Raw genomic sequence first — 12,620 nt, 5'->3', positions numbered from 1 at the left:
ATTCTATTGTGAATAAAATATAAGTTTATGAGATTTGTAAATTATTGCATTCCTTTTTTATTCACAATTTGTACAGTGTCCCAACTTTTTTGGAATCGGGTTTGATTGTCAGAGCTCTCTTTCATTAGGAAAAATATCCCACCTTTAATAGTCAAGCATATTTACAGTACAAACCTTGTCAGTGAACTAAAAAAAAAACTGAAGCAAAAAACAAAAAAACATTCATTAATCCTAATGGAGGTAAAATATTCAATTAATCAAGATTTTGATTTTTAGGTCATATCGTACAGCCCTACTTTGGGGTCCATAGTATAAAACAAAATTAAAACACACACACACACCAATAGTGCATTTCATTCGACCGTAAGTACCCTCAGGAAGTGGAGTCATTGCCCCATCACTCCAGTATTAAAGAGGAAAGAAATGCATACTCATTTGGAACAACATGACACAATTTTCATTTTTGTGTGAACTATCCCTTTAAAATGACTGATATTTGTGCACATGTACCATTTAGACCCCATCAGAATCATTCAGACGTGCCTGTGGATCATCAGGAAAGATTAATGAAGCATTATGTCAGCTTTCAGACAGAATACTGTGACTATGTCACTCTTGGCTCCATAACAGCAGGATATAGTTGTACAGCACATTTAGAGTATAATGAAGACAGGCTGCGAGCTCAGTGGCTCAGAGCCCTTCCTCATCTGCACTTCCTCCACACACACACACACACATATCACTGCTCTTCAAGCAGCGGGTAGATCAGAGACAGAATAAGCAGTGTTTTAAATTGTAAAGCGTCTTTATTGGGGCTCAGTGCTTGACGGGTTTGACAGCATGAGACCAAAGATAGCAACCCAAGGACCCTTAAACCTCAGGTGTTTTATCATACAGTATGTGAATGTTGCTATAGGATCTAATAAGGTTGCACCCAATGCATTACATTTTTGCAACTAAACTCATTTTTGACCGGCTGGAACGATCTCTCCGGGGTGCCGTAACACTGACATCCTCCTACAGCTGTTATCCTTTGTCCTTGTCTCTGCGGTGTGAAAAATAAGTATGCCTTGCTGAATACAGATCTGCATCCTCTCAAAGTTAAATTTGGAGATGCTACTTCTTGAATTGTTAGATATCTTCCTCCTAACTAGGTGTGACACATCACTGTGTGTGGAATTATCCAATAGGAGGGGTTAAAAATAGAAACGAAGCATGTGTCAACTTCTTGATGTGCAAGAAGTTGACAGTTCTGGTTAACAAACACTTAACATGATGCATTAACATGATAGTGATGCCATTTATCTCTTGATGGTTTGTTGTTAGGACATGGCACTGCTGCTACCTTTGTTTGCCATTTCTAGTTCACTTGAATTTCATCCAGTCCTCTTAAATGACATCGTCATTGGCCTAAAGGTGAGGAATGATGGAGTTTTGGCAGTGGTAAAGTTTTTGGCAGGCTACATTTGCCTGAAATGAATTCACTGTTGTGCTGACTTGAAAGGTGAGTGATGACGTAACTCACTGTGATACTTTATATCCTGCCATAATGAGCTGTTTTTTCTGTTATGTTAAAAATATATATTAATGTATAGGCTAGTATATACTACTTTTATTCATTGAAGTTGGTAAAAACATTTGGTATTTTTAGTAAAACCATTAAATTTTAGACAGACTGGAGCTGCTGTGCATGCAATGTGATAAGTTCAGACAGACAAGTTCCTGTGTTTGAGTCGCATCGCCGTTTCCACCGTAGACAGGTTTGTTGAAGTATAATGAGACTGATTTCAAGCTTTGTATCATTTAATTTTGTTTTGCATCAGTCTAGCCAAGCTAAATGTCACCTTTAGGAAACTTATGGTGAAATTTCAAGAACAAAAAGTTCCACTGATTATTGTTAGTAGTGTATGAATATATGAAGCACAGCTCATAAAGAAGTCACTTTCAAACCAAGCAGGTTTCTGTTTAATGCGGCAAATCACCATGGCCCACTTGAACACGTTGTGAAATCTGCATGGGGAAATATTTTGCCCTCATTCCTGATTCCAGATCGCATGGATTCCTATTGAAATGACTGGCAAAAATGTGCAGAACGGCGGTAAATGTCATTTCTTTTACATTGTATTATTTTGGTGAAATTCAAGGGTCCTATTTATTAGAATTGGGAATGCACAATATGCACAATATTAAAATTCTGGCCAATAACGAAAAGGTAATAATTTATTTTCAGTTATAGCTGATAACCTATATTCAAATTCTACACTATTTTGTCTAAATAAATTTTAAAGTAAAATCATTCATTTTAAGATTTGCTAACGATTACGTTTGACGGTCTTACTAAACTTTAACCCCTGGTTAAAGCTTTGTTTCACAGACAAAGCTTATGGTATTCCTAGACTAAAATGAATGTTTGAACTGAAAGGAGCTTGCGATGTCATGTTGAATTATGTCAGTGCCATTGTTTTGTCTCAAGATGCACACCATGTATTTATGTATGAATGTTTGTATGTATGTGCAAATGTATGTATGTGTGCATATCCCACCAGGATTTCACGATTTTTGATGACAAAGGTTCACTTTCATTATGTTTCACACAGACCACTCACTGACATCACATGCGTGACATCTGTATCTTGTGAAAATAATGCATTACAACTTTAAATTAGGGATAACTGACTTAATTATATATATATATATATATATCAAATAGTCAAACCAAAAATTATTCAGACATTTTTGATATTTTTGATATATTTTTACTAGTGGGTGCAGGACACTATAGTTCATTTATGTAAGTGAGGATAGCAAAATAAAGTAAACTGTGACATATTATACCCAAAAATTCTTCATACAGTGGACTACCAGTAAAATTGATGATAACTTGAAACCAAAAATTATTCAGACACTTTGACCTGACCATGATTTGCTTAAGTGTTATCTGACATAATTAAGATGATTTTTTTCTGACACAGTTTAGAGATCTTGTCATATTTTATTACCATTTTTTTTTAAACTATAGTGAATAAACTGTATTAATGAATGAAATGTTCAAGGTGTCTGAGTAAATTTTGGTTTGACTGTATACTGTGCATCCCTAATGCAAAAATAAATAAATAAAATAATGTTTGCAAAAGCAAAGTTACTTAACTATAGATGTAGGTATTTTAATTTTGATCTACCTACATGCAGCGTGTGGTTCCAACTTTACATTTCAAATGAACCCTGTAGAACTTGAATAACCAACAGCAACCAAACCAGCTATTTAAACTTAACTCTGCATGAAGGTAGATCTTCAGGAGAATGAGTACCCGTTTGTTCCCAGTGTTTAAGAAGTAGTCTCCTTTTCCCGCTTGTGTTGGTATTGGTTGACACATTGACTCTCACACACAAAAAAAATGAGAGAACAAAATCGATACACAACAGAAGCACTGGGCCATCATCCAGAGACACTTATATGCGCCCCCTCCCCATGAGCTCTGAGTCAAAATGAGAGGGAAGATGAGATCCTAGGGGTTTTGTTTGAGAGCTGCTGGGAGCTACGGGCCATGGTGGAAGTGAGGTCAGATTTCCCCTCAACAGATTTTTATGAGTTGATGACAGCTGCCGGAGTGTGGTGCCAATCCCCCTGACAAGAGTCATGTGACCCCTGCCTCAATTACTCGAGCTAACCCTCAGCTTCTCAATGACACATGTGGCATAGTATGGAGATGTAGGCTAAAGCTGCCCTGTCAGCAGTTATTTGAAATGCATTGCTTGTACAGTAGATCAGGGTTTCTGCTTCAGCCTGTGAAAGGGATCCCCAACCACTCATCCTTCCAATCTAGCTACAAATCCACTCTCTCATAAGGTAGATAACGTTGCTTCTTGTTGGGTGTGCGTGACCACATCCCAGGAGTCCATTCTGACCTGATTCCAGACCACCGGTGAGCCCGGCTCGTTTCTCTGACACACTTCTGCCTTGTTGATGGTGGAAAACTGGGCCAGTTGGGTTTGTAATTGAGTAGAATCTTTCACTAATGCCACAGAGGGTTAGTACTGCCATATCACATAACGCCAGCTTCTTTTTAAATTGTTCTCATATGCGTTCCTGTTAGTTTTTTTTAAATATGTGATGGCTGCTAAGCTAACTTATTTGTGTTTGTTGCCAGGCAATATTGAACAGTTAACTGTGCTTTGGTCCCAACAGACTTTTGTAAACGTGTGTTCACACCTCGCTGGAGGTGCTAAGTTGCTAAGTTGCTATTGTTGGTTTCTAGTAGCTGTTCCTACTCGACATCTGTTTCCAGCAACATCAGATGAGTTTTGCTTTTTTTTTTTTTTGCTGTACTTCTAATGATCTGCACCTTTTAAATAGTTACCGGGATGCACCGATAAATAAATTTCAAGCCACGCACACATTTGTCTGGACTTAGATATTATATATATTATATCTATATATTATATAGACATATTTTCATGTTCTACTAAATTAGTGTTTTTTAAGTTTTTTTTTATCTAAGTGTTAGATTATGGCAAAGGTCATGTAGTGTACAGTTCAAAAGTTAGATTTTTTTTTTTTTAATTTTTGGTTTAATCATTAAATAATATTATTATATTATTATTATTATATTTATATATTAATATAAATAATATTATTTAGCAAGGATGCATTAAATTAATCTAAAGTGACAGTAAAGACTTGTACATTGCAAAAAATTCTATTTTGTATACATGCTGTTCTTTTGAACTTTCTATTTATCAAACAATACTAAAAAAGTATCAGAGTTGTCACAAAAAATATTAAGCAGCACACGTTTTCAACACTAATTATAATAACAACCACCAAATCAGCATATTAGAATGATTTCTGATGGATCATGTGACACTGAAGACTGAAGTAATGGCTGCTTATTCCTCTTCCCTATCACAGGAATAAAAATGTATTAAAATAGAAAAAAAATCAAAAAAATTTAAATGTTACAATATTTTCATTTTTTTACTGTTTTTTTTTTATCAAATAAATGCTGCATTGATGAGCATAAGAGACTTCAAAAATAAAACATGAAAAACAAAAATATTACTGAAACCAAACTTTTGAATGTCATCCACAATTGAATATTCATTATCAACTGAAAAAATCTGTAATAATGGCAGATATATGGCACAGATATATTTTGCATAAGTGATGCCTCAAATCTTTTAGTATGATTGAAAATGAATGACTTCTGGTTGCTTTGACGCTGCAAATCGCTGTCACCCCTTTAGAATAATGACCTAGAGTTACTCCGAGCTATGAAACATTGGCTCACTTTTACCATCTTGATTGATTGATTTGCCTACAGGAGGAGTTTTTAATGGTCTGTTCATCATGTTTTCTCTACAAAATGGAGTATTAGATTCTCGTGGTGAATGAGTTTGCTTGCCAGGAACCCCAGGGGTGTTTTTCAGACCCCTACTTGAGAAATACCTTTTTAAATGATATTTGTCTGCATGTGTGTGTTCGTACGCCAGCCGTACGCTCCCCACGGAGGTCTGCAGTGGAGATCGGGCACAGTCAAACCCCTGTTTCTCTGCAGGCTGTAATAGCAAGCCAGGAGACCTGAACGAGAGAGGATAGAAATAGACGCCTGGTGTCAGGGGAGAGTCCTAGGGACGGCTCGCATCCAGGAACATAAACCGCAGAACGTAAAGTAAACCACCCTGCCTTAATGTGTCTCTGAACGACAGCTATCTGTGAATTAAGCCTCATTTCGTTCAGGCCGTTTGTATAAGAGAAACTACAAACAAGTCACTGTCTCCCAACCATCGTGTCCTTATTGAAAGCTAATTAAGCGTTTCCAATGGGTAGATGAGAGTTTTTCCTCCATTTAACTTGTTTATGTCTGTGGCTCTTCCTTTTCTCTTCTTTCAGGCAGTTATTTGTTGGGCGTGAATGTGGAGTTTATTTGCAAGGAGAGTCATTCGGGACTAAACTGCAACGATTTTGCACTGGAGCTGCACTGCACTGATGGCTGACAGCTGTAATTTAATGTGCGACTGGCTGCACTGTCCCTAATATTATTGCCATGCGTGATTTACAGTGACTTTAGCTCAGCGCTCGACGGGAGATGGAGAGCAGATGGTGCACAACTGTAGATGTCTGATGAGCTTGATGAGATGATATCTGCTGTCTCGCGAGCTCTGTTTCTGTGTGTTTGATAAACACAGAGATGGCCCTCTAGGAATGAGCGCCTTACGGGGAATATGCTGGGCAAACAGCTGTGCACGCAAACTGAAATACATGAATTAGTGTATTAAAGCTGAGAGTGACTTGCACTTCTAAAATAACTATTAGATGACTGCAGCAGGCCGTAGGCGACCCCATTGCTGTATGTATGATTAGCAGAGGAATAATTTGTCCAGGAAGTCATTAATTTTCTTTATACAACTTTGAGGTCTGGCCATGCAGTCTGATTGGCTGAAAAACACTCAAACAGCACTGGTAATCTTCAGTAGCCCACCAGGTTGACTCTTTTGGCCCTGTTTACACATGGTATTAAGATGCGTTTTCAATCAGATCATAAGTAGACGAGGGAGACACGTTCCCATTTCTTTTGCCCACTTTCGACAACTTCTGTCCTGATTTCTTCAAGGGGAGGATCAATGGGCGGGTAAATTTATAGATTTTTTTTTTTAGATCTTTTGATCTATTGGACAAAATAAGCTCACACAATTTTACATATGAACACAACAAAAAAACAAACGGAGAGCAGCAGCTTTCATTTTCCCCAAATGCGGTGAGTGCATGTTAGGAATCAGGAATTGTGAGAGAACATTGTGCTTGGTACATTTATCATCTTCAAACCAAAATTGGGCCTCCAGCCGACAAAGTTTAAATCCTGTCTGGCTAGCGCACTTCCCATAATGTTTATTGGATTAGGTCAGTAGGTGGAGAGTAGGTGGTCTTTTGTGGCTGTTCGAACACATTCGACCACATGAGCGTCTGAAAGCAATCCTGTTGAATGCGTTTTCAACTACCTCTGGAAGTGGTCGAAAGTGGACAAGCTCAAAACATTTTAGTGATCCGATCAACCAAAACGCATCTTAATACCAATTGTAAATGGCCTTTGTCAGAAATCTAGATAACAAAGAATCTTTCAGCATGGAACAGGGCAAAATAAAGATTTTTTTTTATTTTTTATTATTATTTTTTTATATATGTATTTTAAAATGTACTGGTACTTTTATTCCTGTGGTAGCAAAGCTAAATTTTTCATCAGCCATAACTCCAGTCTCCTGTGTCGCATGATCCTTCAGAAATCATGCCAATATGCTGATTTGGTTCTTAAGAAATATTTCTTAATCTTATCAATGTCAAATTTTTGTGGAAATAGTGATGTATTCTTTTAAACTTTCTTTGATGAATTGAAAGTCACATTATAAATGTCTTTACTGTCACTTTTGTTCAATTGAATGCATCCTTGCTAAAAAAAAAAATGTACTGACCCCAAACTTTTGAATAGTAGTGTGTATAGTGTGTATAACATAATGACCCAGTGCTCTATAGATTTTGTTTCAGCCGTGATATCACTCAACCCTTATAGATATAGATATAAACTCGGTCGGTCAACCAGATAAGAATGTTGTTCAACCACTAACCTCAACTGTAAGTCGAACACCAACCCCAAACACAAGCCTTAAAAGTTGATTTGATGATGCTCTGTCGAAGACAAAAAAAAAAAAAATCTGTACCTTTAGCTTGTCACTGGGGCTGTACCCTAAAGGTATGCCATTGTACATTCTCTACCCATAAAGAGTGCATATTATTGCCCTTGAGGTACCCCAAAAAGATATCATTTTTGCACATATTTTTGACATTGTGATATGTTGTTCCCAAACCAACAAGGATACTGTTCCAGCAGTGGGTTTTGGATCAATCACATTCAGGTTCCTTTGACCCGCCCTTCTTGTTTATTGTAGCTTTACACTGAATATTTTTGTGATATGGACTCAAGTCTTGTGCTCTTGATACACAGGAGGCAGGGCATGCAAATCTATATTATAATCTGTTTGTTGTCATGAATGTGTGTGTTGCTGTCAAAAAAGAGAGCTTGGTTGTGTTTGTTTTTCTTTACACATGGTTGGAGAAGCTGTTCTTGTGCCAGGTTAGAAATCAGACATTCTTATTTTTTGACGCTTTTGTTGTGTTTACAGTGACAAATTTGCTCTCAGGTCATCCTCAGGTTGATGTCTTGTATATGCCACATGAAAAGAGAGTTGATTTTTTTTTTTACTTATTTGAAAGGAGCTGTTGTGTAAAATTTGAAACAACCAGTGGAGTTTACTTCAGATCCCCTTATTTTTAATCTAGTGCAGGTGAAAACATTTTTGTTTTTAATCCCCTCTCTTTCATCAATGTCACTTCCTGCCTCACTGACCACTTCCTGGTCTTGTCGGTCATGTCTCAGCAAGTTCAAGTTGTTGCTGTGTATAAGAGTGTTGTGGTTTCCCTGTGCTTTGAGACTTGTCACCCACGCAATGACGAGTGAAACTTGTCGGCTTCGAAATGAGTGGGCGGCTTCTAAAAGTGTGATTTCCTCCTTCTATTTTTATCGCTTGTGTTCTCTTCCCCTGACATGTCAAGCTCATTCCTGTCTCTCTCTCTCCTTTTTTGCTCTCTTTAATTTTTCTTCCGCTAAGTAACTTGAGATTCTGATTGTTGCCATGACAGCTGGAAGTTTCTGTCAGAACGTGTCTCATTTTGCCCCTTTACTTTCACAGACATCCCCGTTCTTTTTACGGTTGTTTTCTAAACATTGTTTTCTCTAGTCTTCTTATATTCTTACACTTATATATCTCTTCTTTTGTCTGTTGTTCTCGGAGAGAGAGCTTTTTCATGTCCCTCGCAATGAAAAACCTAAACCTATAACTGTAACCTGCAGATGCTGATAGTAGTTCCTGTAGCTAAACTGGTAGAGCATGCAAGACCAGGGTCATGTGTTCAGTTCCCAGGGGACACGCATACAGATAAAATGTATCTTAAATGTGCTGAAGTGTCTGCCAAAGGCATAAATGTAATGTAAATGATAGGGGAGGATGCACAAGTGCTGTATTACACAACACATAACACCGGAGAGCTTCACTCCTACTCATGCTTCTGCTGAGAGCTTCAAGCTGCAGTATTGCACTGTGCCACCTGAGTTTGAACAGTCTAGATTCATGTATATTTTGAATTTGGAATCGAGCCCATGATGTTGAGGGATTTTTGGCTGCTTTTCTGTATAGTGTGGCTCAGTGAAGCTGGGTTAAGAGAATTGTGAGGGGTATTGGTGCTCTAATGCAAAGCAGACTATACACAGAATCAGGATTACTCTGTACAGACATAATCAGATCACATATCCGAGCCAAAGAGCAGCCTTATTGATCGTTCATAAAACAAAAAGGACTCGCATGCAGTAGTCCATCAGGATCTCATTCACATTAGGCCGAGAGAGTGGGAGGTGTCTATGTGCACCTGTCTGGGTGATTGACTGAGTTACTTTATATACAGTATGTACTTTTATGCAGTACATGAGCCATGAGCTTATAAATACACACATACAAACATACACATATATATAAATATATATATATAATATAATATAAATAACCTTTTATTTATTTATTCATTCATTAACAGTGCTTTAATTAGCATGCTCTGTTTTAACTGTTATGTTTTTTTAATTAATGTCCTTTAATGCGCTATAGCCATACACATTCTGTACATTTGTATGTCCACTTACATTAATGCATTTGGCAGATGCTTTTATCCAAAGTGACTCATCCAAACGTTAGTGGGAAACAATTTTCTGTGACAATACAGAAACAGCTAATAGTATAGCTAATAAAGTCTTGCGCTAACATCATTGTGGAAAAAAGCGTTTGCCAAATGTAAATGGGTCTATCGCACCCAATAAATTAAGGCCCCATTTACACTAGTGCGTTTTCAGTTTAAAACTGCATTTTAAAATGAAAACGATCCTCGTCTACACTGGCATTTCCACAGTGATTTTGAAATGATCTCCATCTATACTACATGACTGAAAACGCATGTCACATGAGCGTTCATGCACACTGGGTATCCACGTACAAGTGTAAACAGTTGCCTCTTGCGCATGTAGGCAGCTGCAGTATTAAAAAAAGAGTTTAACTGCACAATGGCTGCTAAAAATGACAACAAAGCCAGCAGAGATTGCAGTTCAGTCTCCATGTTATTGTTTACACGGTCGTCAAGGATATGCAGAGCGAACGTGGGCAGCCAAGCCATTGTTTTCAAAAGTCTCCGTTTATACTGAAACGCAACCCCGGCGTTTTCAAACTAAAATAGGGTCTGCAGCATTTTCAAGGTTTTCGAGGTTCGAAAACACCGGCGTAGTGTAAACGACAGGTGTAACCGTAGCAAAACTTAAGCATTTTAAAACGAAAACATACTAGTGTAAACGGGGCCTAAGGAATAACTGAATTGTTGTTTTGTTTTGAGTACTTTTCCTGAACTTTAAAACCCTGTTGTCTATTTGGTCTGCCATTTGAAATCCCTGTGCAAATATTTTCACAAGCAGATCCATTTTTCCCTTTTCCCTTTTTATAGGTCCTCATTTTGTGGGCGGAAGTGCAAAAATACATTTCATCTGTCTGCAAAGTCCAAGACCGCTAATTTGATTTAAATTACAGTCTTGGATTGGGCCAGAATTACATAAATGTGCCTCGTAAACCTTGATATGTACACATTGCATCACAATGCCTGTTTAGCAAGTATAGCTTGTCGAAGATTACCCATGCAATCTTAATGACAGATAACCCTGTGTGGAAAATTGTGTGGAATTACCCAGGGAGCACGTAACTGCCACAACCAGGGGCACTGTGGATGCTTGTTGTAAACCAAACTAGCATCTCTGTTTGCCATCAGGGGTGTGAGGGAGTGTCACTGGCTGTGAGTTATTCACTTTTTCATGTGTGGGTGTTTTATCGTTGGGGATCAGGCTATTTTTGACTTTCAGTCCCCCACCTTCAACCATCTCCCCTCTGGAGAGAGACTGGGTGGTGACAGCCAAGGAGACAAAGGCCTCCTATATCGCTTTCGCTCTAAAAACAAACCCTCATCACTCCCACTGCAGGAGAACACTAATAGAAGTGAGTGTTTTGCTGAGAAGGCTGGGAAAGTTTGCTATAGTGCCAGCATTTCAGCCTCAGAATCTCTTTTTAAATCCCTCTAAATGTGTATGCATCTATTGACATTGATAAAAGATTGAAGTCGTTTTTAAGAGCAACTTCAGCTTTTGAACGGGTGACACATTGTTAAAACCGAGAGTCATGTCCGCATTCTGTAAATTAACTGACGTGCTTAAATTTTCAGTGCTCCACCTGTTTAAACTGTTGCTTTAGTGCCTGGAGCTGAATTTCCGGAGAAGACGCATTAGTTGCGTAAGAGTCTGTATGAGAATAACAAACGGGAGTCATGTGGAGATGTCACCCTGGAGGTATAGACTAATGGCAAGCTTCTGTCATTCCACCTGGAGGAAATGCAATACCTGACTTTGAGCAGCCACACAAGCAGCTCATTCTTAGTAGTAATGCTTGCTACGTAATGATTGTTGCTCATACTTTAGGTTAGGGGAGGGTGAATATTAGAGAAATGGCCAAAAGTGCCCCCTCTGACCCAATCATTAATAATGATGTTTGTGCGCATACATATTTTTAATTGTTTTATTTCTTGGTCTGGGGAAAATGGAATTAAACAGTATAAATCAAATTTGGTAAATGTTTGGTTTTATTAATTAATTTACTTAAACAGACCCAACCCCCCACAGTGATTTCCATTGAAGCACATTGAAGTTGTACATTGTACGTTGAGCCACAATAGTCTGGAAATGACAATATCACAGAGAGGTTTGGCTCTTTTGGCTTATAATAGTAAGGAACCCCCTAGCAACAACCTAACTACATGGCAATACCTTGGCAACCACTGTCAAGGCCCTAGCATGAGGGCTGACAAAACAGAATCTTTGATGTGTCACAATGCTACTCCCTTGAATTCTGGGAAGCAAACACACCTGGAAAGGTATTGGTCCTTACTCAGCCATTGTCGTGTTTATACAGATACAGTACCTCAGCTATGAGGAGCCTCAGGCTAAAACTATTCAAGTTTGTAGAAAGAACACTGACGACTCAAAACCCACTTTCATTTACGTAATCTCTGTAGCTTTCATGATATCCAAGTATCGAAGAGTTATTTTCCTTTTGATCTGGTATTGACAGCCTGGATCATCTTGTAATTTTAATGCAGTTTTTTGATTTTATGGTATCTTTTATTTTCTAACAAGGTCCAAGGACACTGGCCTAGCTCTCTTCGCATGCAGTAGTAACAGAGATTTGCTCTAACAAGACAATCCGTCATGCCATTGTTGTATAGCACTTGCCCTGTTGATCAGATTTACAGAGCCTCTGTTGTCCCATCTCTTCTTGGAAAAACAGAAGACAAAGAGATGACGGAAATGTGAGTTCCCCTCCCAGAGGGCTACAGTATGGGCAATGCCTGGCCACAGCTCCCACCCCTCCTAAATACGCTGACCATCTCCACAAAGATCACATTCAGACGGACACAATACACGCACGGCCCCAGGGCC

General features: G+C 38.3%; 1 protein-coding gene across 3 annotated transcripts in view; it reads left to right on the top strand.

Moving 5' to 3' along the window:
- The window catches only part of LOC125244068 (transcription factor HIVEP3), a 73,467-nt gene that overhangs the window by 30,323 nt on the left and 30,524 nt on the right, over positions 1-12,620 (top strand). Inside the window, exon 1 of one of the 3 annotated variants that reach the window (XM_048154002.1) lies at positions 119-1,416. The exons of 1 other annotated variant lie outside the window; for it this stretch is intronic. The gene's annotated coding sequence lies outside the window, so the exon portion shown is untranslated. Of the gene's footprint in view, positions 1-118; positions 1,505-12,620 lie in introns of those variants that run through there. One more of the 3 variants, XM_048154004.1, reaches the window with a different exon arrangement.

This window comes from Megalobrama amblycephala, linkage group LG13 (genome assembly GCF_018812025.1).
Source record: "Megalobrama amblycephala isolate DHTTF-2021 linkage group LG13, ASM1881202v1, whole genome shotgun sequence".
Taxonomy (NCBI): domain Eukaryota; kingdom Metazoa; phylum Chordata; class Actinopteri; order Cypriniformes; family Xenocyprididae; genus Megalobrama; species Megalobrama amblycephala.
This window is presented reverse-complemented; position numbering and strand designations above follow the sequence as displayed.